We start from the raw sequence: 24,836 nt of genomic DNA, 5'->3' as shown, positions 1-24,836 counted from the left end.
GCATAAAGTGTCAATCTTTTCCTGCCATTTCCCCACTGAGATACATCCTCGTGGATGACGGTTGCTTCCGTTCCCTCCCTAATGGGATGGGTTTTCCCTATTGAGTTCTTTCCTCATTAGGATAAGTCTTGATTCAGTCTGCCTTTTTGGATCGATCCTAAATTGGCTTCTTGTTGACTATCTCTTGTGCTGCCCTGGGGCATAAATGAATAGTCGCTCACTAACCGGCACTCATTCATTTCATCCTCAGCGGAATTTGTTGGCCTCTACCTACAAACCGGTAGTTGTAAGTCCTATCCTTGTGGTTTTCTACCTACAAGCTGGTAGTTGTAAAATCCCACTTTCATCCCATTGGTGGAGTTAACCCCTTGTGCTCATCCCGATGGTGACTGGTTACTTTTCCGTGGTTTTCTGCCTACTAACCGGTAGATGTAATCCCCTCTTTGCAGTTATCAGTATCCGGTTTGTGATATTGATATTCTTTCCCCTCTGGATACTCGCCTTGATCAAGCTGTATTGTCCCCATTGGGTCTTCCCCTTCTTTTTGGATACTTGCTCCGAGTAAGCAGCTTTATCCTCTTTTGATTGGTCATCTTTTGCATACCTAGTCTGGTACCCAGATGCCTTCCTTTTCGGTCGATTATTCATTTAACAACCTACAACCCGGTTATGGATAATCTTCCATGCGAGTGTATTATCTACGTTTTGATGGCTATAGATAATATGTCTTATGTTTTCCCGGTATTCAGACCGAAGGAGTTTCCGACGATCAGGTCGATGTACTCGTGGCACTCAGGCCAATTTTCCGGTATTCAGACCGAAGGAGTTTCCGACGATCAGGTCGATGTACTCATGGCACTCAGGCCAATTTTCCGGTATTCAGACCGAAGGAGTTTCCGACGATCAGGTCGATGTACTCATGGCACTCAGGCCAATTTTCCGGCATTCAGACCGAAGTGGCGTTCAGGCCAATTTCCGATTTTCAGATCGAAGAAGTATTCCTCCTCTCCGTTGGTGTCGATAAACATCGAGTTTTTCCCGATCATCCGTTGATGATTTGGTTGTGTCCTTCTTCCCTAGTGAAGTATTTCTCCTCTCCGTTGGTGTCGATAAACGTCGAGTTTTTCCCGATCATCCGTTGATGACTTGGTTGTGTCCTTCTTCCCTAGTGAAGTACTCTCCTCTCCGTTGGTGTCGATAAACGTCGAGTTTTTCCCGATCATCCGTTGATGATTTGGTTGTGTTCACTCTCCCCAGTAGAGTATTCTCCTCCCCGTTGGTGTCGATAAACGTTGAGTTTTTCCCATTTCGTCCGTTGACGTATGGTTGTATATCTCCTTCCATTCATTCATTAATGTTTGGTTACCTCTCCGTTGGTCTTGGTAAACGTTGAGTTTTTCCCATTTCGTCCGTTGACGTATGGTTGTATCCCTTCCGGTCATTCAGTAATGTCTGGTTACCTCTCCGTTGGTCTTGGTAAACGTTGAGTTTTCCTAGTTGTCCGTTGGCATCTAGTTGTGATTTCTTTTCCCGTTCATCGTCGTTGCGATGTCTGGATGTGGCCGTACCCTTTGAAAACAAAAAACCAAACAATATATACCCAGTAATAAAAATCAAATCCCAGTGGACGTTTCCATTGGTGGATCCCTATTGTGCAAATTTCTACGGTTCTTGGTATTCAATCCCTGTTTACCCTGAAAGTCTGACAGCCGTTGCTATCATCCGTTCGGGTTCCCAGCTGATTGAATAGGGGCAGCTGTAGCACCTCAAATTTGCACCTATCATTATACATACATTTTCATATTAGGTCATAGCATATCATGGTCCATTGCATAGCATTGCATTGCCTTTTTTGCCTCAAGTGCAAGCCAATCAAGGAATTAGGGTTTGGAAGTCATCAGTCAATGAGCAGACAGTCAGAAACCCTAAAAGTCAACTGTTGGTCAACTGTCCATTTAATCAGTGATTTGATGAATGGATTTGGTTTGAGAGAGCTTATTCATGTCCAAATAGGCCTCATATATCATGTCAAACACCATCATGGAAGAATTTAAAGCCAGATCAGAAAGTTCCAAAAATGGAAACTGGACCTGTAACTGAAACTTACCAAAAATGGAAAGTCTTGATCCTCAAACTTACATCATGATACAAGCTTCAAATGAATTTTTGCCCAACATGAAAGTTGAAGATCTTGTTCTCCCATTTCCAGAAAGTCTAAGAACTCTTAATTCCCATGTGTGGTTGGCAAGTTATGATCGAATCGATTTCAGAAAATCTTGAACTTCAAAAGGCCATATCTCCCAAACCGTTTGGCCAATTTTGGTGGGGTTTTTTCCTACAAGTCACATTTGATCCCCTCTTTCCAAAAATATAAATTTCATGTGCCAAAACTTCACCAATCAAAATGGCATTTTTTGACTTATCTCATTTAAATGCAAGTTTGACCAATGTTTGACTTTTTGATTTATCATTCTTTAAACCACTTGGCCAATTGAAATAGCTCAGAAATGTCATTTAAAGTATGTTTGCAAGCTCAAATTATGCAGTACATGTAAGCCCATGCTAGTTTGCTTGAACATTGGAAGAAGTACCATTTCACCATATCCATCCATACTCCCATGGACCATACTTGGTACTCTAAAGCAGCAGAGTTTACTCATCTGTTTCTGTCATGGCCAGACCTTAATAGCAGCCCACATTGCACAGAAAATGACTGTTCCTAAAAAACTTCATTCACCTTGCTTTGGCATTTGAGAAGAAAAGCTGTCAAGACTCCAAAGAAAAGAGCCATGCCTTGTACTGTCCAGCAGACTTTGATCATCATTTTCTGTCAAACCAATCCTAATAGCAGGCACAAAAACCACCTTGGACAGCACAAAACCAACAGAAATTCATTGATGCTAAAAGATCACTTTGGCCATTTTGCTAAAAACCCTGTCAAACTCCAAAGAGAAAGCTGGGCTCAATACCATATCCTCCATCATGTTTCTGTCATGAGTAACACTTAGCAGCCATCAACTCTGTCCAAAACACCAAAACTCTCATTCTAAAAACCTTCATTTGGCATTTTCTTCCAAAACAGTCCAAAACTTCCAATGAGCTTGGCCATGGATTTGCTTCACCCAAGGCAGCAGATATCATGATCATTTTCTGTCATGTTGATCATTAATGGCAGACACACAAACCAATAGAAATCCACTCATGCCTGAAAACTCCTTTGGTGCATTTTCATTTTCTGTCCAATAACTCAAGGAGAACAAAAGCTGGCTTGGCTTGAGGCAATATTTTCCAGCATTTTCTGTCATGGAAGACCATCTGCAGCCAACATAACCAACAAACACAAACCAACATAACAGAACTCATTCTAAAGAGCATCACCTTGCTTTTGGCCATTTCAAAAACCAGTCAAGACTCCAAAGACAAAACTTTGCCCTGCCAAAAGCAACTTAAAACAGAACATCAAAACATCATTTTCCTGTCATGGACAAGCCCTGCTAGCAGAGATAACACAACCACTTTCACTCATTCTCCAAAACCTCATCCTTTGCATTTTATCAAGATCTGTCCAAAAATTTCCAAAGGGACCTAACCTTGCTTTGACTGGTACAATATCCATTGATCATTTTCTGTCACCTAGCATCCATCTAACATAGAACAAACCTTGGTTCTTTCATTTGGCTCAAGAACTCACTCATTAACATTTGTTCCAAAACAGTCAAGAGCTCTCAATGAACTAAACCTGGCCTTGTTTGTTTCACCACCATTTCATCATTATAAACCAGTTGCAGCCACAAAACACACAGTAGAAAACCCTTGGCTCCCACTCTCTCAAAAACACACTTTGCATCTTTTCCAAAACTCAGTCCAAAACACTCAATGAACTAAACCTGGCTATTGTGTTCTCACCATCCAAGCATCATTTTAGACTCATGGCAAGCATCATTCTCCATCTGTAAGCTCCCCTCCTAGCACTGTTCTCAAAGAGCTCAACCATGGCAGATGGGATTTCAATCAAAACCAAGCATCCACAAGCCAAAGCCAACTTCACACTCATCATTTGAAGGCCTAAGGTGCAACTGTTTCACTTCAAAACAACCAAACAACATCAAGAACACAACTGTCCTTCAATTTTTGGTATGAATTCGACCCCCCCCCTTTGTTTAATCAATACATGATTTTAAAAGGTCTCTTGATGCTGAGTGTCATGATGCTTTTCTTTTTGAAAATGGATGCTTATTCATGAAGTTATGTCGTTTTGAAGTTTGATGATGCTTGTTTATTTTGCTCGATTCTTGACTTGTATGGTGTTTTAATGGAAACCAATGGTGGATTCATGCTTGTCATTGCTTGCTGGACATTTGGGTATACTCAATTTTGATTTTTGGAAAAGTTTGTGAAATTCGATTGAAAGAGGGATGAAGGTGTTGAAACCCTAGCTTCAAAGTGCATTTGCCCAGATTTCTTCTTCCCTTCCACGTGCATGCATGGCCTTTTACTCATTAGCCAATAGAAACATTTCAAATTCTTGGCCAAAACGGCCGTGTTTTGATTAGTGGCGCAAGGAATTACCAAACTGCCATTCCACATTTTAATTTTAAATCATTTCATTTTTATTTCTTCAATCATTTCATCCAACTTGCAAAATTCATAACTTGTCCAATTTTGATCCAAATCTAATGGGATTTTTTGTGTTGTGTTCATCATGATCTCTACTTTTTTATCATTATTTTTCCAGATTTTTTTGATCAATGGTTTTTAAATGGTGCTAGGGTTTGTGACATGTGACCAAATATTATACACTTTGCCAAAACATTTGTGAAATGATGAGAATGTATCCAATGGCTCCCAAATTTTTTGTGCTTAAACTAGACACACTCATGGTGATTTTGGTGTAGAGTTTGTGAATTTATCATTGCTGGTTTGCGAGTTATGAATTTTTGAATTAGGGTGTGACAATTTGTGTCACACCATTGATGCCCAACTTCATGAATTTCATTACCATGCTTCTCGACCTCCAATTGATCTGATTTTTTGCATGAACCTACTCTTGTATGTCTAGTCTACATGTGATTTTTTGTGGATTTATTTGTGGCATTTCCTAATTGTTTGAGATTTTCTCCCCTGGTTAGTCATATGTTGACCTTGTGTGACACTTGTTCCCATTTCATTTGTGAAATTCTCATACTTTATTGGATGGACATGAAATTTTACATGAGATAACTAGACATCCTCATCTTTGCCATGGTTTTGATCCCATTCATTTATCATATGCCATCTCTGATTTATGAATTTTCTAAGTTGATACATGTTTGGTTGACTTCCTCGAGCATGTTCAAAATTGCTTTGACTTTCTGATTTTCATTGACTGCCTTCCATTTGTCCAAATGAGGTGAAATTTGACATGCATACCATGCTATGGATTGTGATTGACCATGATTTATTTGGTGATTTTTGGAAATGTTAGGGATTGCTTTTGAGTTAAGTCTTTCTGTTGACTTCTATGAGCTTCTGTTTGCCATACTTTGACCTAAATGGTTCATGAAATGATGATAGTGATTGATATGGATGTGAACCCAATTGGTTGTGTTTCTTAATTGTTTGAACATGATTTTGGATGCTTGCCCTTTGCTGTTTTGACTTTTTCATTCTCTTTTGACCCTAGGCTAGTCCTAGTGGTCATGTTACTCACCTTTGAGCTTGTGTTTTCAGGTTGACCATCAAATGGCCATTGAGACCAATTCTTTTGATTGAGCTTGCTTAAATATCATTGTCTAACTTGTTTGTTTTGTAGGTGGCTTGGCTCACATGCCTTAAGCCTTGTGCCTTGCACATCCATGTGCCTCTAATTGACTGTTGGTGTCTGTTTCTTTTTGCTTTGTTTGAAGTTGCATACTAACATCTGCTTGACTGTTTCAGGTGCTTTAGTTGCCTAGTTCCTTGTGAACTTTTTGCTTTGCTTTGCTTGTATAAGCAATTTGCATTGAGGTATGTCTCTTCTTCCTCATGTAGTCTGGAAGACCTGGCCTGTTACTTGGCCAGGCAACTGTCTAAAGTCCTCCTTAAGAGGCAATGTTTGTGGATGTTTAATTTTGTCCTTGCATAGAGTCAAAGACCTCCTAAGTGAAGAGGCAATTGGTGGAAGGTAGGGATATGCAATCTATCCCCCACTATTCAGTGTGTCATCTGCTTTGCTCACACCACTGTGTTGATGCATTACAGATACAAACCCAAGATCTTGTACAATTGTACAGTTGAGTCAGTTTTAAATGTGTAGAAGGGTTCCCACTTTCTGAACCCACACATTCTTGTCTTAAGCTCTCCCAGGCCAGGGATAAGAGTTGTGAAGTCTTACCTTCACCCACCTTTCATCTGCTTCACCTTAGTCTCTCAATGGCAAGGTTAAGAGCACATTCACCCAGTTCCAGAGGTTTGTTTGTTGAGGTTGATATGACCCCTCGACTAAAACCTAACCCTGGTTTGAGCCACTTGCTTGTGTATAGTGTGTGCTATCTGTGCTTGTAGGATTGTTTGACTTGCTTCCTGTGCAAGATAGGTTTGTTTGACTTGCTTCCTGTGCAAGATAGGATTGTTTGACTTGCTTCTTGTGCAAGATAGGATTGTTTGACTTGCTTCCTGTGCAAGATAGGATTGTTTGACTTGCTTCCTGTGCAAGTTAGGGTTAGTTTAGACTTGCTTCCTGTGCAAGTTAGGTTTTGCTTGGCTTGCTTCCTGTGAAAGTTAAGTGTGTGTGTGGCTTGCTTCCTGTGCAAGTCATGTTTAGGATAGGTTGGCTCCCTGTGCCAGTTAGCTAGAAACCTTAACTTAGGGTTGATTTTGCATGATAACATCTAGGCTCGAGTCGTAGTCTCCCTAGTATTGTGTCTCCCTCTGTTATCTGGTTAGGCTAGTCCTTTATCCCTCTGTAGGGGAACTACATCGCCCTGATCTTCACACCAGATGAAGTATGTAGGCAGGAGATTGAGCTGATCTCTCCGGGCGCCTTTTCTTTCTTTTGTGTGTGTTGTCTGACCTTTGCTAGGCTCGAGTCCCTGACTCCTTAGCATTTGCTGTCTGTCTTGTTTGTGTGTGTTTGACAGTTATAGGCTGAGTCCCCGACTCCCTATCTATCTGTTGTGTTGTTTAGGTTCGGATGTCAATGTAAGTCCAGTGATTGGCATTTGGGCTCCACGTTTGCCTCTTTGCGTGTGTTTAGGTTCGGATGCTGACATAAGTCCAGTGATTGGCAGTCGGGCTCCACGTTTGCCTGTGTTTTGTTTGTTTGTGTGTGTGAGCCGAGCTACGAATGCTCTGATTCTTCTCTCGTCCGAGAAGATACGTATGCATAGGATGCGATATCCTAGCGAGCATGTGTCGTCTCCCCAGTCCGAACTACTTGGACTCTGATGTCTATGCCTGATAGACTAAGTAGGCCCAGGATGCGACATCCTGCCGAGTTCAGTTTCAGTCAGTCTCTTTCGTTTCTTTCAGCCAATGTGTGTGAGTTTGAGCAGTGTTTAGCAACCAATATTCCTTCCTTTTGTGCGTGGATCCCGTAGAGTACTACGGATGCGTAGGGGTGCTAATACCTTCCCTCCGCATAACCGACTCCCGAACCCATTCTCTTTGGTCGCGAGACCATGCTTTTTCCAGGTTTACTCTGAGCGTTTCCTTTCCCTCTTTTGGGATAAATAACGCACGGTGGCGGCTCTGTTGTTTCTTGTTTTCCCGCCGGTTTTTCGCGTGATGCGACAGCTGGCGACTCTACTGGGGATATAGAGAAGTTGACCTCTGCTGGTCCATCTTCCCTGAGCGAGTCTCTCCTAGCGCTCTCTAGGATTAGGGTTTTGGTTGCTTTCTGCTTGTTGTATTTTATTGCATTCATTGTATATATGTACATTTATTGTTTGCATTGATTGTGTGCATTGATGTTTGCATTCATATTCATTATTCATTACTGGCTGGCTGTCTGTTTTTCTCTGTGTGGGGGGGAGTCAGTTGAGGTAAAAGGTCCAATACCCAGACCATGAGTGAAAATCTAGGATGATTAGGAATAGAGTGATTCATGGGAAGCGGGTGGTATGGCGCCACTTAGCGGAACATTGATATCACGAGCAGTTCAGACCCTGGTGGGATATTATTGGTGCATACATCGGGTGTGCACAGGATGATATTCTGCGAAAGGTTATTTATGCTGCGTTTCTCTCGACTTTACCCTGGCCTAGATAACACCCGTGAGTGGGGAGGGTTTGATCATTACAGGTACAGTTGCTGATTGATTGGTGATTTGTTGGTGACTCTTGGTACTGATGGTGACTGTGAATTATGGGGCATTTATTTCTGGGACGCCAGAGTTCTGTCCATGGTTTATCAGCGGGTTCCGTTTATTTCGGATCCCCGGGCTGAGTTGAGAGTACTTGTTCAGAGGATCCGTTTGTCACCCGTTTAGTGGTTGTTCCTGTAAAGATAAGTGATATAATCTCCGGTTCCGTTTATTTCGGAACTCCCAAAGTTGGATTTATGGTGACTTGGTCCTGCAAATTGACTGGTTCAGAAAAGCAGAGGGTCTACAGTTGACTTGGTGGCACAAGGGCCTGCATTCATGCATTTGCATCATATCATCTTGCATTCATCTGCATTCAAATCATGTCTGTCCGTACTCAGGGCCCATTTTTTAAAAAATTAAAAACCCCGGTTGAGAGACATCCAGATGTCAAAATGTTGTTAATTAAATTTTACCTGTCTCAATGAAACCAGAAAAAAAGAGGACTGAATATTCCTAGTACGGACAGACATTGCATGTGTGAGTCATACTAACCCATTTGCTGTTTTGTAGGTTTCAGTATTCAACCGGTGCGCATAGCTTGTCTGTTCAGATAACCTGCTGGGGGTCAACAAATCCAAGTTGATGGATCTTTTCAACGCCGATATCCTTGAACTAAGAGAGATGATGAAGGAGTTGTTCAGCGTTGTGCAAGGACTTGCCTTGGGGCAGAAAGCCATGTCTGAAAGATTGGAAAGGATCGAGAAATGGCTGATAGTGGAGAAAGTCCAGGGGAAGGCTCCGTCCTCCGAAGTGAACAAACCTTCTGGTACTATAGCAGAGAAACCCTCCGACAGTGGTCCATTCAAGAAGAAGGTTGAGCCAGTTGGTGTGCCCGCAAAGAAAGAACGTAGCAAAGATCGTTATCATCCTTATGCTGCCACTATAACCACTCCTGTCAGTAATTCACCTGCTCAACAGCAACAACAGCCACCTCAACAGAAGACACCGAGAGCTGAAAGCCAGGTGAAGAAGAAGAAAGAGGATCGTCAGTTTGAGGAACCACCCGTGACTTACGCCCTTCTGTTCCAAAGGTTGATGGATCTTGCTTTAGTACGGCCAAGGATATTGATTCCCATAGAACGGCAGAAGAGGCCGCCAAACTATGATGAGAATGCCAAGTGCGAGTTTCACTCTGGGGCGCCCGGACACAACATTGAGGGCTGTAGAGCTTTTAAGCATGTCGTCCAGGACATGGTGGACTCCGAGACCATTAACTTGGCCCAGATTATGAAGGGGGATCTCAACCCTGCGCCCAGAAAGGGTCCTGTAAAAGTCAAGATGGTGAAGAAGGCCAAGAGAGGATTGGAGATGACTGAGGAGGATCAGCTGAAAGGTCCAATGGCTATGGTTCCAAAATCTCTGATAAAGGATAGAGCTTTCCCTGTTGTTGATATTTGTTGTGCGACCGTCAATACAGAAGAGTGTGTGATGATGAAGGACACGACCCAGAGGATGAAGAAGGTAGAAATGGATAATGTAAGATGCAAAGCACCCCGTCTGGCAGTTGAAACCGTCCAGGCAGAGAAGGCCCTTGTTGCTGAGAAAGAGAAGAAGTTGTCCATTTCTTCTTATAAACAAGCTCTGGAGGTGGTGAAGAACAAAGAAGCCCAAGGCTGGGGAAGGATCATTGACATCGTGGTAAAAGCAGACATGTTTGGGGTCGGTTATCAGCCGGGTCAAGAGTCGTCTAGATCAAATAGAGGATGTCGCCCACCTTACACCTTCGTCAGTGCAGGGATGTTGGATCCTGGCCATGCCCGTTCAATGGCTGAAGATGTTGACAGCGACCGCGAGCTTGAGGTGTGGATAAAGTCGTGCGTGCCAGGCGATTGGAGGGCCTCCGAAAGCATCACTGTCACTCATTCTGAAGAGTAGTATTTCTGTTTTTCAATTTTTGTTTGCATGAAAGCCATACGTTTTGCCCGAAACGTAATGGTCCATTGTAAGGGTCATCTTGTGTGTTTCATTATGCAACATTTTGCATCAGTAATGAATGGATGTTTTTGTAGTTAAAAGCGGTGTTCCCTGTTCTTCATTTAATTTTGCAATTTTAAAAAGAGAAAAAAACAAATAAAAATGGCAACGTTTTTTCATTCTCTTTCCTTTTGATTTTGTCTCGTTCCAAAGTGATTACTCTCCTGATCTCACCGATAACGATTTGGTTACACCTCTATATGACTTCGACAATCCAAGCTATCATGCCGAAGAAGAAGGCGCAGAAGATCGTGATCAGCTGGAATTAGCCAGGTTGTTGAAACAAGAGGAGAAGGTGATTCAACCGCGCAAGAAGCGAGTCAAGTTTGTCATCCCAGGTACCGCCAAGGTCAGAAGGGAAAGTGAAAGTTGAGGCCGCTTCAGAGGCAAGTCGAGAACAGAATGGTAGCCCTGTTAGAAGAGCAGGTTGATACGTATGCCTGATTGCATCTAAATACACCAGGGCGGAATACCAATGTTATGGGGCACGAGCTACCCTTAAGAGAAGACTGTCCTCCAGTAAAGAGGAAACTGGTGCTGAAGGATGAGAAGGTGTATGGACCACCAAGATGTGAACAGAGCTAATATGAAGGATGAATTCCCGGTACTTCACAATGAGGTATTGGTTGATTATATGGCTCAGGTCTCAGTGTTTATGGATGGCTTCTTGGCCCAGACCAGATTGAATTATTGCCAGATGATATGAAGTAAACCAGGTCCATCACACAAGGGGCACCTTCTTGTTCTAAATTGATGTCGTTCCGTCACATGAGGCCGACGCCACGTATCAGAGGTCTACGGTGACTTTGTTTCGTGATATGATTCATCGTGAAAGCAAATGCCATGTTGATGACATGATGACAAAGTCCCAAGCAGAACAGGGGCATCCGGTAGACTTGGGGCAATTTGTTTGACCGGTTGAGATAACTCATACTTTTGAGTCTGAATCAGTGCACTTATGGAGTGTTGTCCATCAAGCTACCGAGGCTTGTTGTGAGCGAATCAGAGGAATCGAGGTCGATCCTGCCAAAAAAAAAAAAAAAAAAAAAGAGGGTAAGGTGTAGGAACCTCTGATTCCGATACATCAGTGAAAGAAATAACTGTTAATCCGGTACTTGATAACCCTCGAGGGGTCTACGAAGTGCGTATTGAGTCAGCATGACTAGTCTTGTCGAAAAGAGTATGCAATTTACCTAAGCAAAAAGTTTATCGACTGTGGAACAATACACTCACTGTTCGAAAAAACTTGATGTACTTCGGCATAGGCTGCTCGCCGACTGAGACAGTGTATGCTGATTCATACCACTTTGTGGATGTCCAAAATGGATCTGATCAGATATGTGTTTAAGAAGCTAGTAGCAACCCATGGAAAGGTTATCAACCAAGGAAGTTTGAGGTCCCTGATGAGGACATCTCGAGGTACTCAAATCGAAAGATTGAGAGTGACTGATCCCGGAGGAGGGGTCTGACCCCGAATCCGAACGGATTCCGATGTCTGAGGGGGAAGGAGATGAGGTGAATAAGGTAGTGCTTCCCGGATCATAGTTGGTTGCACCAACAATGGTGGCTGAACATAAAGTCTGTATCCTGGATATCGAACCTAGGGATGTGCGTCTACCTGGGGCAGTGTCTTCCTCACAGGAATATGAGAAATCAGAGAAGACTGAATGGATAAGGACTCGGAATGACACGTTAAGCCCAACTGAGGGAAAGGACTGACAGGTACCTGGCATGGGGCAATGGTACCCAGTGAACGAAGCATGTTGTTAACCAAGAAGTGTGACCTCGCGCGTACCACGTGGAAGAGTTGGTTGAAAAAGATCCTTCCTCCTCAAGACGATTGTGGGGCAAATGGATAAAGCAGTTATGAGTGTCTGATTCGTGGTCAAGACGGTTTTTCCTCTGACAGAACCTTGTTAATGACGACCACGGACGACGACGATTTTCCATTCCCTGTGAATGCGGACGCAGTTAGAAAATACTTCGTGAAAGAAACCCGCTGGACAAAAAGAAAAAGTCCAGGCAAAAAAGGGCATCCCGGCGAACCAAAAAACAGAAAGAAAAGGTTCGGGCAAAAATTAGGGATAAAAATAAAAGAAAATAACTGTACACCCGGCAAGTTGAAAACCCGCAAGGGCGACTTGGGCAAAAAAGGGTATCCCGGTGGACTGAAACCCGAAAGGGCGGTCCAGGCAAAAGAGGGAATAAAACGAACAACTGCGTCTAGCATGATCATTTGTGCTCATGATGACTTGGATAATCTCCGACAGAGACCGATCGGAAGCGTCTTGTTCAGAAGACAGAAGGTGCGGAAAGTCCTGAGGACATATGAGGTGTAACTAAGTTGGAACCCGATGAGATCACGGTTTCACGTTGCCATTAGGATAGATTTTTCCTTTTGTGTGCAATCACCTCTTTCCAGGGTTTGCTTCCTGTGTGTTGCTCGATTGTGAGCCATCTTTTATTCCAGTAAAATAAAGCGTGTGTTCAGTCAAATAATTTTGTTTTGTTGTCATTACCGTTTTGATTACGAAAACATCCGTTTATTTTGATAAGAATATTTGCATTTTGAAACATAGAGGTCTCTTCCAATGCATGCTTGTGTGATTGAAATCTGGAAATCTTACTTGGAAGTCTGAGTGACCTAAGTGTTGAAATATCAGAACACCTGGGGCATACCTGGGGCACGTTTTTATCTGACGATCTCTTGTGCAGAGCCTGATTAGGGGCAACGGATAGTTGAGCGGTGAAAGGACGATGAAAGTTACGACGACGATCCTGGAAAATTAATCAAGAAGACTCTTCAAAGTCTGACGATTGGAAAGTATGTATGAATCCCAAGAGTTCGATCCCCGTGGAGTACGGACGAGATTTGGAATACAAGATGATGGAGCAGAAAAGTCCAGAAGTGTCGGGGAGTTCGTAAAAGAGGAAAGCCGACACTATGGGTGGACGTTGGATGCCGCTGTTCGGCGACTCGACAGGTGTTCCGTGTCTAATAAGCTGTATTTCCCCAGTAGGTGTGAGAGCGTTACCTCCATAACAGATTCGAGATCAGTGTCTCCTCAGCAAGCCTGAAGGTTGCCGCATCCCCAGCGGAGTTGTAATTGTTTTCCAAGTCTGAAGTTGTCTTCCCAGCAGAGGTTGTGTTGATGGTTTTTCCCCAGCAAAGTTCTGTCTTTCCCCAGCAGAATGGAAGTTGACATGGTTATAGAATCCCCAGCACAGTTCCTGGAGTTCCCCGGTGTTGTCTCTGAAGGAGACGTGTGTTTATGCATTCAGCATTTAGATAAGCATAGCATATCGCATCATTAGTGCATAGCATTTCCATAATCATGGGGCATTGTGTAAAACAAGAAAAAACTCATGCATCAACATAGCAAGCATATCCATTAGCCCTAGGTCGTGGTGACCAGCCGAGATTGGGTTGTTGGAAAGAGTTTAGCATCGCGCCATTGGATCGGCTTCAGAATTGGGTTCATCAGCATGGTCGAGAGGTTGGTGTTTTCCGAACAAGTGATTCCTCAGTCGAGCGGGTATCCCCAGCAGTGTTACTCCCCAATTGTTAGCGTCTTGCCAGCTTGGGTCTTTTTCCTTAAGCAGATATGGGTGTGTCTGATCTCTCCATGTAGAGTCTACCCCTTAAGCATAAAGTGTCAATCTTTTCCTGCCATTTCCCCACTGAGATACATCCTCGTGGATGACGGTTGCTTCCGTTCCCTCCCTAATGGGATGGGTTTTCCCTATTGAGTTCTTTCCTCATTAGGATAAGTCTTGATTCAGTCTGCCTTTTTGGATCGATCCTAAATTGGCTTCTTGTTGACTATCTCTTGTGCTGCCCTGGGGCATAAATGAATAGTCGCTCACTAACCGGCACTCATTCATTTCATCCTCAGCGGAATTTGTTGGCCTCTACCTACAAACCGGTAGTTGTAAGTCCTATCCTTGTGGTTTTCTACCTACAAGCTGGTAGTTGTAAAATCCCACTTTCATCCCATTGGTGGAGTTAACCCCTTGTGCTCATCCCGATGGTGACTGGTTACTTTTCCGTGGTTTTCTGCCTACTAACCGGTAGATGTAATCCCCTCTTTGCAGTTATCAGTATCCGGTTTGTGATATTGATATTCTTTCCCCTCTGGATACTCGCCTTGATCAAGCTGTATTGTCCCCATTGGGTCTTCCCCTTCTTTTTGGATACTTGCTCCGAGTAAGCAGCTTTATCCTCTTTTGATTGGTCATCTTTTGCATACCTAGTCTGGTACCCAGATGCCTTCCTTTTCGGTCGATTATTCATTTAACAACCTACAACCCGGTTATGGATAATCTTCCATGCGAGTGTATTATCTACGTTTTGATGGCTATAGATAATATGTCTTATGTTTTCCCGGTATTCAGACCGAAGGAGTTTCCGACGATCAGGTCGATGTACTCGTGGCACTCAGGCCAATTTTCCGGTATTCAGACCGAAGGAGTTTCCGACGATCAGGTCGATGTACTCATGGCACTCAGGCCAATTTTCCGGTATTCAGACCGAAGGAGTTTCCGACGATCAGGTCGATGTACTCATGGCACTCAGGCCAATTTTCCGGCATTCAGACCGAAGTGGCGTTCAGGCCAATTTCCGATTTTCAGATCGAAGAAGTATTCCTCCTCTCCGTTGGTGTCGATAAACATCGAGTTTTTCCCGATCATCCGTTGATGATTTGGTTGTGTCCTTCTTCCCTAGTGAAGTATTTCTCCTCTCCGTTGGTGTCGATAAACGTCGAGTTTTTCCCGATCATCCGTTGATGACTTGGTTGTGTCCTTCTTCCCTAGTGAAGTACTCTCCTCTCCGTTGGTGTCGATAAACGTCGAGTTTTTCCCGATCATCCGTTGATGATTTGGTTGTGTTCACTCTCCCCAGTAGAGTATTCTCCTCCCCGTTGGTGTCGATAAACGTTGAGTTTTTCCCATTTCGTCCGTTGACGTATGGTTGTATATCTCCTTCCATTCATTCATTAATGTTTGGTTACCTCTCCGTTGGTCTTGGTAAACGTTGAGTTTTTCCCATTTCGTCCGTTGACGTATGGTTGTATCCCTTCCGGTCATTCAGTAATGTCTGGTTACCTCTCCGTTGGTCTTGGTAAACGTTGAGTTTTCCTAGTTGTCCGTTGGCATCTAGTTGTGATTTCTTTTCCCGTTCATCGTCGTTGCGATGTCTGGATGTGGCCGTACCCTTTGAAAACAAAAAACCAAACAATATATACCCAGTAATAAAAATCAAATCCCAGTGGACGTTTCCATTGGTGGATCCCTATTGTGCAAATTTCTACGGTTCTTGGTATTCAATCCCTGTTTACCCTGAAAGTCTGACAGCCGTTGCTATCATCCGTTCGGGTTCCCAGCTGATTGAATAGGGGCAGCTGTAGCACCTCAAATTTGCACCTATCATTATACATACATTTTCATATTAGGTCATAGCATATCATGGTCCATTGCATAGCATTGCATTGCCTTTTTTGCCTCAAGTGCAAGCCAATCAAGGAATTAGGGTTTGGAAGTCATCAGTCAATGAGCAGACAGTCAGAAACCCTAAAAGTCAACTGTTGGTCAACTGTCCATTTAATCAGTGATTTGATGAATGGATTTGGTTTGAGAGAGCTTATTCATGTCCAAATAGGCCTCATATATCATGTCAAACACCATCATGGAAGAATTTAAAGCCAGATCAGAAAGTTCCAAAAATGGAAACTGGACCTGTAACTGAAACTTACCAAAAATGGAAAGTCTTGATCCTCAAACTTACATCATGATACAAGCTTCAAATGAATTTTTGCCCAACATGAAAGTTGAAGATCTTGTTCTCCCATTTCCAGAAAGTCTAAGAACTCTTAATTCCCATGTGTGGTTGGCAAGTTATGATCGAATCGATTTCAGAAAATCTTGAACTTCAAAAGGCCATATCTCCCAAACCGTTTGGCCAATTTTGGTGGGGTTTTTTCCTACAAGTCACATTTGATCCCCTCTTTCCAAAAATATAAATTTCATGTGCCAAAACTTCACCAATCAAAATGGCATTTTTTGACTTATCTCATTTAAATGCAAGTTTGACCAATGTTTGACTTTTTGATTTATCATTCTTTAAACCACTTGGCCAATTGAAATAGCTCAGAAATGTCATTTAAAGTATGTTTGCAAGCTCAAATTATGCAGTACATGTAAGCCCATGCTAGTTTGCTTGAACATTGGAAGAAGTACCATTTCACCATATCCATCCATACTCCCATGGACCATACTTGGTACTCTAAAGCAGCAGAGTTTACTCATCTGTTTCTGTCATGGCCAGACCTTAATAGCAGCCCACATTGCACAGAAAATGACTGTTCCTAAAAAACTTCATTCACCTTGCTTTGGCATTTGAGAAGAAAAGCTGTCAAGACTCCAAAGAAAAGAGCCATGCCTTGTACTGTCCAGCAGACTTTGATCATCATTTTCTGTCAAACCAATCCTAATAGCAGGCACAAAAACCACCTTGGACAGCACAAAACCAACAGAAATTCATTGATGCTAAAAGATCACTTTGGCCATTTTGCTAAAAACCCTGTCAAACTCCAAAGAGAAAGCTGGGCTCAATACCATATCCTCCATCATGTTTCTGTCATGAGTAACACTTAGCAGCCATCAACTCTGTCCAAAACACCAAAACTCTCATTCTAAAAACCTTCATTTGGCATTTTCTTCCAAAACAGTCCAAAACTTCCAATGAGCTTGGCCATGGATTTGCTTCACCCAAGGCAGCAGATATCATGATCATTTTCTGTCATGTTGATCATTAATGGCAGACACACAAACCAATAGAAATCCACTCATGCCTGAAAACTCCTTTGGTGCATTTTCATTTTCTGTCCAATAACTCAAGGAGAACAAAAGCTGGCTTGGCTTGAGGCAATATTTTCCAGCATTTTCTGTCATGGAAGACCATCTGCAGCCAACATAACCAACAAACACAAACCAACATAACAGAACTCATTCTAAAGAGCATCACCTTGCTTTTGGCCATTTCAAAAACCAGTCAAGACTCCAAAGACAAAACTTTGCCCTGCCAAAAGCAACTTAAAACAGAACATCAAAACATCATTTTCCTGTCATGGACAAGCCCTGCTAGCAGAGATAACACAACCACTTTCACTCATTCTCCAAAACCTCATCCTTTGCATTTTATCAAGATCTGTCCAAAAATTTCCAAAGGGACCTAACCTTGCTTTGACTGGTACAATATCCATTGATCATTTTCTGTCACCTAGCATCCATCTAACATAGAACAAACCTTGGTTCTTTCATTTGGCTCAAGAACTCACTCATTAACATTTGTTCCAAAACAGTCAAGAGCTCTCAATGAACTAAACCTGGCCTTGTTTGTTTCACCACCATTTCATCATTATAAACCAGTTGCAGCCACAAAACACACAGTAGAAAACCCTTGGCTCCCACTCTCTCAAAAACACACTTTGCATCTTTTCCAAAACTCAGTCCAAAACACTCAATGAACTAAACCTGGCTATTGTGTTCTCACCATCCAAGCATCATTTTAGACTCATGGCAAGCATCATTCTCCATCTGTAAGCTCCCCTCCTAGCACTGTTCTCAAAGAGCTCAACCATGGCAGATGGGATTTCAATCAAAACCAAGCATCCACAAGCCAAAGCCAACTTCACACTCATCATTTGAAGGCCTAAGGTGCAACTGTTTCACTTCAAAACAACCAAACAACATCAAGAACACAACTGTCCTTCAATTTTTGGTATGAATTCGACCCCCCCCCCCTTTTGTTTAATCAATACATGATTTTAAAAGGTCTCTTGATGCTGAGTGTCATGATGCTTTTCTTTTTGAAAATGGATGCTTATTCATGAAGTTATGTCGTTTTGAAGTTTGATGATGCTTGTTTATTTTGCTCGATTCTTGACTTGTATGGTGTTTTAATGGAAACCAATGGTGGATTCATGCTTGTCATTGCTTGCTGGACATTTGGGTATACTCAATTTTGATTTTTGGAAAAGTTTGTGAAATTCGATTGAAAGAGGGATGAAGGTGTTGAAACCCTAGCTTCAAAGTGCATTTGCCCAGATTTCTTCTTCCCTTCCACGTGCATGCATGGCCTTTTACTCATCAGCCAATAGAAACATTTCAAATTCTTGGCCAAAACGGCCGTGTTTTGATTAGTGGCGCAAGGAATTACCAAACTGCCATTCCACATTTTAATTTTAAATCATTTCATTTTTATTTCTTCAATCATTTCATCCAACTTGCAAAATTCATAACTTGTCCAATTTTGATCCAAATCTAATGGGATTTTTTGTGTTGTGTTCATCATGATCTCTACTTTTTTATCATTATTTTTCCAGATTTTTTTGATCAATGGTTTTTAAATGGTGCTAGGGTTTGTGACATGTGACCAAATATTATACACTTTGCCAAAACATTTGTGAAATGATGAGAATGTATCCAATGGCTCCCAAATTTTTTGTGCTTAAACTAGACACACTCATGGTGATTTTGGTGTAGAGTTTGTGAATTTATCATTGCTGGTTTGCGAGTTATGAATTTTTGAATTAGGGTGTGACAATTTGTGTCACACCATTGATGCCCAACTTCATGAATTTCATTACCATGCTTCTAGACCTCCAATTGATCTGATTTTTTGCATGAACCTACTCTTGTATGTCTAGTCTACATGTGATTTTTTGTGGATTTATTTGTGGCATTTCCTAATTGTTTGAGATTTTCTCCCCTGGTTAGTCATATGTTGACCTTGTGTGACACTTGTTCCCATTTCATTTGTGAAATTCTCATACTTTATTGGATGGACATGAAATTTTACATGAGATAACTAGACATACTCATCTTTGCCATGGTTTTGATCCCATTCATTTATCATATGCCATCTCTGATTTATGAATTTTCTAAGTTGATACATGTTTGGTTGACTTCCTCGAGCATGTTCAAAATTGCTTTGACTTTATGATTTTCATTGACTGCCTTCCATTTGTCCAAATGAGGTGAAATTTGACATGCATACCATGCTATGGATTGTGATTGACCATGATTTATTTGGTGATTTTTGGAAATGTTAGGGATTGCTTTTGAGTTAAGTCTTTCTGTTGACTTCTATGAGCTTCTGTTTGCCATACTTTGACCTAAATGGTTCATGAAATGATGATAGTGATTGATATGGATGTGAACCCAATTGGTTGTGTTTCTTAATTGTTTGAACATGATTTTGGATGCTTGCCCTTTGCTGTTTTGACTTTTTCATTCTCTTTTGACCCTAGGCTAGTCCTAGTGGTCATGTTACTCACCTTTGAGCTTGTGTTTTCAGGTTGACCATCAAATGGCCATTGAGACCAATTCTTTTGATTGAGCTTGCTTAAATATCATTGTCTAACTTGTTTGTTTTGTAGGTGGCTTGGCTCACATGCCTTAAGCCTTGTGCCTTGCACATCCATGTGCCTCTAATTGACTGTTGGTGTCTGTTTCTTTTTGCTTTGTTTGAAGTTGCATACTAACATCTGCTTGACTGTTTCAGGTGCTTTAGTTGCCTAGTTCCTTGTGAACTTTTTGCTTTGCTTTGCTTGTATAAGCAATTTGCATTGAGGTATGTCTCTTCTTCCTCATGTAGTCTGGAAGACCTGGCCTGTTACTTGGCCAGGCAACTGTCTGAAGTCCTCCTTAAGAGGCAATGTTTGTGGATGTTTAATTTTGTCCTTGCATAGAGTCAAAGACCTCCTAAGTGAAGAGGCAATTGGTGGAAGGTAGGGATATGCAATCTATCCCCCACTATTCAGTGTGTCATTTGCTTTGCTCACACCACTGTGTTGATGCATTACAGATACAAACCCAAGATCTTGTACAATTGTACAGTTGAGTCAGTTTTAAATGTGTAGAAGGGTTCCCACTTTCTGAACCCACACATTCTTGTCTTAAGCTCTCCCAGGCCAGGGATAAGAGTTGTGAAGTCTTACCTTCACCCACCTTTCATCTGCTTCACCTTAGTCTCTCAATGGCAAGGTTAAGAGCACATTCACCCAGTTCCAGAGGTTTGTTTGTTGAGGTTGATATGACCCCTCGACTAAAACCTAACCCTGGTTTGAGCCACTTGCTTGTGTATAGTGTGTGCTATCTGTGCTTGTAGGATTGTTTGACTTGCTTCCTGTGCAAGATAGGTTTGTTTGACTTGCTTCCTGTGCAAGATAGGATTGTTTGACTTGCTTCCTGTGCAAGATAGGATTGTTTGACTTGCTTCCTGTGCAAGATAGGATTGTTTGACTTACTTCCTGTGCAAGTTAGGGTTAGTTTAGACTTGCTTCCTGTGCAAGTTAGGTTTTGCTTGGCTTGCTTCCTGTGCAAGTTAAGTGTGTGTGTGGCTTGCTTCCTGTGCAAGTCATGTTTAGGATAGGTTGGCTCCCTGTGCCAGTTAGCTAGAAACCTTAACTTAGGGTTGATTTTGCATGATAACATCTAGGCTCGAGTCGTAGTCTCCCTAGTGTTGTGTCTCCCTCTGTTATCTGGTTAGGCTAGTCCTTTATCCCTCTGTAGGGGAACTACATCGCCCTGATCTTCACACCAGATGAAGTATGTAGGCAGGAGATTGAGCTGATCTCTCCGGGCGCCTTTTCTTTCTTTTGTGTGTGTTGTCTGACCTTTGCTAGGCTCGAGTCCCTGACTCCTTAGCATTTGCTGTCTGTCTTGTTTGTGTGTGTTTGACAGTTATAGGCTGAGTCCCCGACTCCCTATCTATCTGTTGTGTTGTTTAGGTTCGGATGTCAATGTAAGTCCAGTGATTGGCATTTGGGCTCCACGTTTGCCTCTTTGCGTGTGTTTAGGTTCGGATGCTGACATAAGTCCAGTGATTGGCAGTCGGGCTCCACGTTTGCCTGTGTTTTGTTTGTTTGTGTGTGTGAGCCGAGCTACGAATGCTCTGATTCTTCTCTCGTCCGAGAAGATACGTATGCATAGGATGCGATATCCTAGCGAGCATGTGTCGTCTCCCCAGTCCGAACTACTTGGACTCTGATGTCTATGCCTGATAGACTAAGTAGGCCCAGGATGCGACATCCTGCCGAGTTCAGTTTCAGTCAGTCTCTTTCGTTTCTTTCAGCCAGTGTGTGTGAGTTTGAGCAGTGTTTAGCAACCAATATTCCTTCCTTTTGTGCGTGGATCCCGTAGAGTACTACGGATGCGTAGGGGTGCTAATACCTTCCCTCCGCATAACCGACTCCCGAACCCATTCTCTTTGGTCGCGAGACCATGCTTTTTCCAGGTTTACTCTGAGCGTTTCCTTTCCCTCTTTTGGGATAAATAACGCACGGTGGCGGCTCTGTTGTTTCTTGTTTTCCCACCGGTTTTTCGCGTGATGCGACAACTGGGAAGGAAATCGACGTTTACCGACATCGAACAATGATGTTTACCGACACCAAAGAAAGAAGGCACGACCAGACATTTACCGATGACTGGGAAGGAACTCGATGTTTACCGACATCGAACAAAGGATACACGACCAGACATTTTACCAATGACTGGGAAGGAACTCGACGTTTACCGACATCGAACAATGATGTTTACCGACACCAAAGAAAGGATACACGACCAGACATTTACCGATGACTTGGAAGGAACTCGATGTTTACCGACATCGAACAATGATGTTTACCGACACCAAAGAAAGGACACACGACCATACATTTACCGATGACTGGGAAGAAACTCGACGTTTACTGACATCGAACAATGATGTTTACCGACACCAAAGAAAACAGACATCACGAGGATCGACACGACACTTACCGGTATCGCAGGGATGACATCTACATATGTCAAAACAAAGCAGACGCTTGCCGGTGACTAACTGGGGAATACTGTTGATCCAAAATCACGATGCTAAACTCCTCAGAGTAACATTTTCACCATCCGGTGAAACCAATCCTCAAACGGTAACCACGACTTGAGTCGCGCTGATCCAACGTCATGATGCTAAACTCCTCGGAGTAACATCTTCACCATCCGGCGAAACCAATCCTCAAACGGTAACCACGGCTTGAGTCGCGCTGATCGCGTCATGATGCTAAACTCCTCGGAATAACATCTTCACCATCCGGCGAAACCAATTCTCAAACGGTAACCACGGCTTGAGACTAGCTTATGCTTGCAATGCTGATGCATGAGTTTTTTTTCAGCGTAATGCTCCATAACCATGGAAATGCTACGCAGTTAGGTATGCAATATGCTATGCTTCTCTAAATGATGAATGCATAAAAAGTATCCCCCTCAGGGAACTCTACTGGGGAGCTCGAGGCACTCGATATCGTTCCAATCTCCAACCCTGCTTGGGAATAGCACTGCCGCTGGGGAAAGAATAACCCTCACTAGGGATAACCTCCACTGAACTCGATCTGCTTGGGGACTTCGCTGGGGAAACAACCACCAACGCACCCCTCTATTGGGGAAACATCAGTCTTCAGACTTGCTGGGGAAATAGCAACCTTCAGGCCTGGCTGCTGAGGAAATACCGACCTCGAACCTGCTGGGGAGATAACAATCTCAAACCTGCTAGGGAAAACAACAACCTTCAGACCTGGCTGCCGAGGAAACACCGACCTTGAACCTACTGGGGTGATACGGAACGTTGGATACAGAACACCTGTCGACTCGTCGAACACTGGCATTCACCATCTAACCATGGTGTCAACTTTCCACTTCTTCAGACTTTGAAGAGTTTTCTTGATTAACCCTCAAGGATCGTCGCCATTCCTTCGTCGTCGTTTCACCATTCCACAATTCCTTGTCCCTGATTGGACCCGAAGGAATCTTTCGTCAAAAAGCTTCACATCACAACCTGCAAGTGAGTGAAAATATCTAAAAGCACCTGCAAAAGAGATCGTTAGATAAAAACGTGCCCCAGGCGTGCCAAAATTTCAACACCTGAGTCACTCCACCTTCCAAATAAGATTTCAAGTTCTCAATCCTATAAACATGCATTGGAAGGGACCCGTATGTCTTAAAATGCAAAGATTCTTATCAAAATAAACAGATGTTTTTGCAATCAAAGCGGTAATGAAAACAAAAACAAAATTATTTGACTGAATATGCGTTTTATTGATTAAAAAGGTGGTTCGTAACTGAGCAATACACAGGAAGCAATCCCTAAAAAGAGGTAATTGCGCACAAAAGGAAAATCTATCCTAATGGCAATGTGAACCCGTGATCTCATCGAGTTCCAACTCGGTTACACCCCATATGTCCTCAAGACTCTCCGTGCTTTCTGCCTTCTGAACAAGACGCTTCCGACCGATTCCTGTCGGGGATTATCCATGTGTCTTAACCAAAACACAAACGATCATGCTAGACGCAGTTGTTCGTTTCATTCCCTCTTTTTCCTGGACCGCCCTTTCGGGTTTTCAGTCCACCGGGATACCCTTTTTTGCCCAAGCCGCCCTTGTGGGGTTTTCGACTTGCCGGGTGTACAGTTTTTTCTTCTTTTATCCCTAATTTTTTCCCGAACCTTTTTCATTTTTCTTTTGGTTCGCCGGGATGCCCATTTTTGCCTGGACCATTTTATTCTTTTCGTCCAGCGGGTCTCTTATACGAAGTATTTTTTAACTGCGTCCGCATTCACAGGGGATGGAAAATCCTCGCCATCCATGGTCGTCAACAACAAGGCTCCGCCAGAGAAAACCTTCTTGACCATGAATGGACCTTCATAATTGGGTGTCCACTTTCCCCGATGATCGTTCTGAGGAGGAAGGATCCTTTTCACCACCATATCTCCCACATGATACACACGAGGTCGTACCTATCGGTCAAAGCACGCTTCATTCGCTGCTGGCACAACTGTCCATGACAAATGGCCGCCAGCCCCTTTTCCTCAATCAGGCTTAACTCCTCGTACCGAGTCCTTACCTATTCAGCCTCTTTCAATTTCACGTCCATCAGGACTCTCAATGACGGAATCTGGACCTCAACTGGTAGCACGGCTTCCATCCCATACACAAGCGAAAAAGGCGTTGCCCCAGTAGATATACGCACCGAGGTTCGATACCCAGAATACAAGCTTCGTACTTGCCACATTGTTGGTGCATTCAAATGTTGGTCGGGCAACACAAGGAATGTGGGATCCCTTCGGCGTAGCCAAAACAACATCAACTCCACTACCATTCACGTTAACGGCCCCATCAAACATCAGAGTCCGTTCGGATTCAGGGTCAGGCCCCTCCTCCGGGATTGGTTCCTCACAATCTTTCGATTTGAGAAACCTGATGTCCTTATCAGGGAACTCAAACTTCATCGGTTGATAATCCTCAATGGGTTGCTGGGCGAGGTAATCAGGCAATACACTCCCCTTTATTGCTTTCTGAGAGGTATACTGCATATCGTATTCAGACAAAATCATTTGCCATCTCGCAACCCGTCCGGTCAATGTTGGCTTCTCAAAGATATACTTGATCGGATCCATCTTGGAAATCAACAAAGTGGTATGAACCAGCATATACTGTCTTAGCCGGCG

This window comes from Lathyrus oleraceus, chromosome 1, assembly GCF_024323335.1.
Source record: "Lathyrus oleraceus cultivar Zhongwan6 chromosome 1, CAAS_Psat_ZW6_1.0, whole genome shotgun sequence".
NCBI lineage: Eukaryota > Viridiplantae > Streptophyta > Magnoliopsida > Fabales > Fabaceae > Lathyrus > Lathyrus oleraceus.
Note: the sequence above shows the minus strand (reverse complement) of the source record.